The sequence below is a fragment of the Abramis brama genome, assembly GCF_963993115.1.
Source record: "Abramis brama genome assembly, chromosome: 22".
Taxonomy (NCBI): domain Eukaryota; kingdom Metazoa; phylum Chordata; class Actinopteri; order Cypriniformes; family Leuciscidae; genus Abramis; species Abramis brama.
In genome coordinates this window covers 20,217,468-20,223,310 of record NC_139984.1, presented here as the reverse complement: position 1 = coordinate 20,223,310, position 5,843 = coordinate 20,217,468, and the positions used below count along the sequence as shown (strand labels likewise).

The 5,843-nt window shown below is 33.9% G+C and overlaps 1 long non-coding RNA gene across 1 annotated transcript; it reads right to left on the bottom strand.

Moving 5' to 3' along the window:
* Positions 1-2,650: 2,650 nt before the first annotated feature.
* On the bottom strand, positions 2,651-5,575 carry LOC311073114. Its single transcript, XR_014604111.1, has 3 exons — positions 5,457-5,575; positions 4,390-4,791; positions 2,651-3,086 (listed from the first exon to the last, which is right to left on the bottom strand). It is a non-coding gene; the product is annotated as an uncharacterized lncRNA (long non-coding RNA).
* Positions 5,576-5,843: the final 268 nt, after the last annotated feature.

Below are 5,843 nucleotides of genomic sequence, written 5' to 3'. Positions count from 1 at the left end.
GAGATAAAGCATTAATAGATTTTAGAAAAATAAATGAAATAATCAGAATTTAACGATACTTTAATCATAGTTAGAATATTTTGTGTTCAGCAACTTTTTTTAAAAAGCGAATCGTATTGTGTTTAGTATATTAACATTCTTGAATGTGGCAACTGAATTGACTTGTTCTCGAGTAACATCATGCTTTTTTTTTCAGATTTCAGAGGAAAAGAGGCAGTAGTCTGATGTATGACAGATTTTTAAAAACCTGAACCGTTGGACCACCTGTAGTTATGACATCAGACTTCTGAAGCCAATTTTATTTTTAAAGGTTGAAATGCTTTTGTCCTATTTCTCCCCCTTTCTTTTTTAAAGAATGATCTTTTAATATATTTTTGTCATTGATTGATTGAATAAAATAAATTAACTCAACTGCTGGAAATGTGTCATTTATATTTTAAAAGGTTTTTGCCAAATTTTTGGTCAGGAATTTGTTGACGCATCATTGAAGTGTAGTTGAAATATTAATGTTGTTTCAACATTAACTTAGTACATCAGAGGGCAACATTGGTTGACATTCCTTTTCAGCTGTATTTTCAGTGTTTCAACAAAATGTATTTAGAATCAACATCACATTGTAACATTGATCAAACCATATTACCAAAGATTATTTCTGTTAATTTCAGTGTTGATTCAACAGCAGTGACGTAGATTCAACATCATAGTGTAACATTGATTCAACAATATTACCATCGATTTATTTTAGTTAATTTCAGTGTTGATTCAACAGCAGTGATGTAGATTCAACATCTTAGTGTAACGTTGATTCAACAATATTACCATCGATTTATTTTAGTTAATTTCAGTGTTGATTCAACAATATTACCATTGATTTATTTTAGTTAATTTCAGTGTTGATTCAACAGCAGTGACGTAGATTCAACATCATAGTGTAACGTTGATTCAATAATATTACCATTGATTTATTTTAGTTAATTTCAGTGTTGATTCAACAATATTACCATTGATTTATTTTAGTTAATTTCAGTGTTGATTCAACAGCAGTGACGTAGATTCAACATCATAGTGTAACGTTGATTCAATAATATTACCATTGATTTATTTTAGTTAATTTCAGTGTTGATTCAACAGCAGTGATGTAGACTCAACATCTTAGTGTAACGTTGATTCAATATTACCATTGATTATTTGTGTTAATTTCAGTATTGATTCAGCATCGGTGATGTAGAATCAATCATAGTGTAATGTTGATTCAGTAGCATTAGTATTGATTTTTTGTTCAACAGTTTCAACATTAACTGAGGGTGCAAAAGTGATGTTGATAAAAAATCACTTTGTAATGTTGAATCAATACTATTACTGTTGATTTTTGGTTGAAATCTGAACATTGCTTCAGCATTAACTGAGGGTGCAAGAGTGATGCAAAAACAACATCACTTTGTAATGTTGAAGCAATATTAACACCATTGATTTGTGATTGAAATCTGAACATTATTTCAATATTAACTGAGGGTGCAAAAGTGACATTGAAACAACATCACTTTGTAATGTTGAAGCAATATTAACACCATTGATTTGTGATTGAAATCTGAACATTATTTCAATATTAACCGAGGGTGCAAAAGTTATGTTGAAACAACATCACTTTTTAATGTTGAAGCAATATTAACACTATTGATTTGTGGTTGAAATCTGAACATTATTTCAATATTAACTGAGGGTGCAAGAGTGATGGTAAAACAACATCACTTTCTAATGTTATTTCAATGTAATCAGCGTTGACGCATCAACACTGACTCAACATTGTTTCAATGGTTACATGCTATCTGGGCACAGTAAAATATAAAATTTCAGCCTGTCCCTCATATATGTCATAAAGGTTTGCACAATGAACAAATTTAGATATCCAGTTGTCCATTAAATATATTATTTATTTAACATTTATTGTTTCATTACTAAACGGAAACCGATGGTCAATGGAACCGGAAACATGGTGCTGTAGTTCATTGAAATGTGCAGACATGCTTAGGGTTAGGGTTAGGATCTCGGTAAAGGAGTAATTTCTCACAACATAGAGACACTTTATAGTTAACTTAATGTATAACTAACGTAATAATAACACCAAAACATACTTTGTAACATGAAGCGCCGTTTTAAATGTGTTAAACGATTGTCCAATCACAGCGAGTTCTGCGATAAAGTCACAGCCAATAACAACCCAGCTGAACAGATGCGTCACACTTACATGCCCATTTATGGTAAATGATGACAGCTCTCTTCTGGTTCCGTCTGCAGGGATAGATACCTTAAATATTTTATATTTAGGCTGTTAAACATGTATTCCTTCTAATTAAATTATGAAACTCATATTTAAAAACAAAAGACTCCGTTGTGTGGTTACCATCCAAAAACGAGTTCACATGATCAATGATACAAATTTGCTTATTTGATTAGACTGATGCATAAATTTGAAAGAGAAACTTTTTTCTAAGTAATGGCCTACAGCAGGGTAGTTTTGCAGTATTTTAATTAAAGATAATTACATGTACTAAAGTGCTTCTAACATTTACAGTGTATGTATAGTATATTAAAGGTATATCAATTATATTCAAATAAATGTAACAAAAGCACAATGAATGGACACAATTTTGAAAGCATATTCCAATATTTAATGTCAAACTGTTTAAAGACAAATGTAGCGCCAAAACTACAGCACAAAAGTATAAAAATCAGTTAATTAAAAATATCCAGATACAGGGGCAATCTATTATAGTGACACATACATTAACGTTAAAAAATTGCTATGATGAAGTTATATATTTACAAACCAAGAGATGAGATTCAACTTTGTTATGTGAAAATACATTTGTTTCTTTGCTTTAAAGAACAAATAGGCAAAAATATAAGCACAAAATTTTACATTCTCAACTTTCATTCTATATCCTTGTGATTATTGGTCACTTTTATTGTAACTATGCAATGAATATGTCCTTTAGCAAAACACCTGATGAGCACTGACCCTTTTTTATAAAGGCATTAGGCAGAAATCAAGTACAGTTTATGAAGCTGAAAGAGAAAACAAAATGCTTTAAAGGGGTGATGAACTGAGAAATCAAAGTTTCCTTGAGCTTTTGACATATAAGAGATCATCATACTATAATAATATCCTGTAAGTTTCAGAACTGAAAACTACCTTGTTAGTCCAATAAAAGCTTTTATAGACATCAGGCTCAGCAAACGACTCGTTTTTCAAAGTGGGGAACTATGACGTCAAAGAGGATAAAACACCGCCTCCACAAAAGAAGATCAACGCCTACTTCAACACTGCCTGTTTAGCCCCGCCCACCGATTCGCCCAAACATGCTAAATAACATAGGACGACATGATGATTGCTTACCGGATCGAGCTACTTCCAAGCAATAAACATGCTGTTTACTAAATATTGTGCAGCGCCAGTTTGTGGAAGAAGACAGTCATAAGCTTCCTTCGGATTCCAGCATGGTTAAACTTTATTAAATCAGTCAATCACAATTTCCCGACACGGATCTGCCAGCAACATGTAAGTAACCATGTGTATTCTAATGCCTGATCTGCGATCAGTGATTTCGGTGTAATTATTCAAGTTCAGATATTTCTCTTAAAATCGTTCAATACTGTTTATGCATCAGTGACTAAACGATCAACTTCACATAATTTCTCGTAGTATTATGAAAATAATCTTTTTTTAAACTGTTATTAAATTATATAGCCTAGCCTACAGAAAGCGATCAAAGAACGATCCCTTTCGCCCAAGCTGTCAATCAAACAGCACAGCGCGAGCCGCGAGAGCTTATCTGGACACTTACCAAACTCGTGATGACATAATGACACTGTTACACTACACAACGAAGCTCTTACTGTGTATTCACATCGTGTTTGCATTGTGATTTGGTGTAAGCATTTGTGAGAGTGCAAAAATTGCGTTGCAATGATAAGATCTTTATTCACGCGATCAACCGACTGTCTGTCATCTGCTCAGTGCTCATCATGCTGCAACCTTTCATGTGATGGAATAGATTTAAATATAATGCTTTAAACGATACTTTTCACGATTTGTTAATCTCGATAGCTGTAATAGTAAAAACGTAGTAAAAGTTTTCGAGAGAGTTCCTGTAATACTAGCTATTTCATTGCAAGCATGTCAGCCAATCACAGCAGTGGGCGTTTACACTGCAGTCTCACAGCAGACACGCCCCTTAAAACGGAGCGTTCAAATCTGAGGCAGAAATCAGGCTTGGAAAAATGGCTTTTATTTATAAATTATGACAATTTTTTATGTAAAAATCATACTAACATTATAAGGGCACCCCAGGGAACATTATAAAATAATAAAACAATCCAGTTCATGACCCCTTTAACAATATGGAAAAAGGTAAATCACTATTTTCAACATTGGTTCTGCATATATCATAGAGATCCTGAGGAGGAGTGGGACTTCACATGAAGACTTTCAGCAACTGAGACAGAGCAAAGGGTGCACCTCGCTGGACACATCCTATGCATGCCCAAACAACAACACCCAAAAACAGTGATGAAGAGGACACCACCAGGAGGATGCAGGAGACAGGGAAGACCAAGGAAGACACGGAGACAGATGTTTCACGAAGACCTGAAGAATGTCAGTGTCCCAGGGGAAGATGTGGAGAACTTGGCCACGGATCGAATACGTTGGAGGACACTTGTTGCCCAATGTGCCCAGCACAGCACTTGATGATGATGTTGTGAGTTTATCCATAACTGTGGGATATTTTTCTGTAAAGAGTGTTGCATAATTAAATGTTAAAAGCATTTTTATGTTATAAGTTCACTGATATGTGGGCATTTCTATGACTAAAAGTATGTCTTTAATAGCAAGCAATAATTGTATGAAAATGATTTACATGCAAACGGGTAGGGCAGTGTAACTGATCTGATTACGACAAAATAATTGAGTATCTGATGTCATGTGACATGATAATGTCAGATAAGCTTTTCCACTCTTGCAAACAGAGGTAGGTTATGAGGTGTGGAGAGACATCATGTATCACTGGAACATAAACAGACGGGGACCAATTTGTAATAATTGTAATAAATACAATGCAATTAATATTTAACACAACTTTCTGACATTGTGTGGGACATCCGACTACTTTCCAAGAAGGGGCGCAACTGATTTACAAATATCGCGATAAATATGTACAGGAATTGAGGCAGTAGCCAATGACAGCACTAGGAGTAAAAGCTGCAGGATTGTGTACGAGTATACAAATATGTACGAGTATCGTACAAATTTGACAACTTGTTAAATCTTGTGAATTATTAAGACTTTCAGACTATGTTCGTACTGATTGGGCTATGGGTTTTGTGAGAAAAGTTTTAAGAAACAACAAATGCTTGATAAATTATTTGATTTAGGGTTAAAACCAACACATACATACGATTGCGAATATTTACCTTTGCAGCTGTCCGTCTCCTCCGGTTACTTGTCCTCAAACAATAATGGGCTGACTGAGTCCGAAAGGCCCTTTTGGTCTTTTCAGCTGAAAAAAAAGAAAAGAAAATATCATTATGTATAATTAATATATAGGATTATTTAAAGGACAAAGTACTGCCTTACAAATATTGGATGTTACATTATAAAGCATTAAAAGCATGGCAAGTGTTGTGTTTAATATGCATTTACAACAAATATCACTTTAAAACTACCAATTCTGGGGAATAGCATGGTCAGTTTTGTGATTACTGCCCTGTATACACCAATCACAGTAAAACTAAGGTTACTGAGGTTTAAAGCATGGTAAGTTTTGTGGTTACTGTCCTTTTAC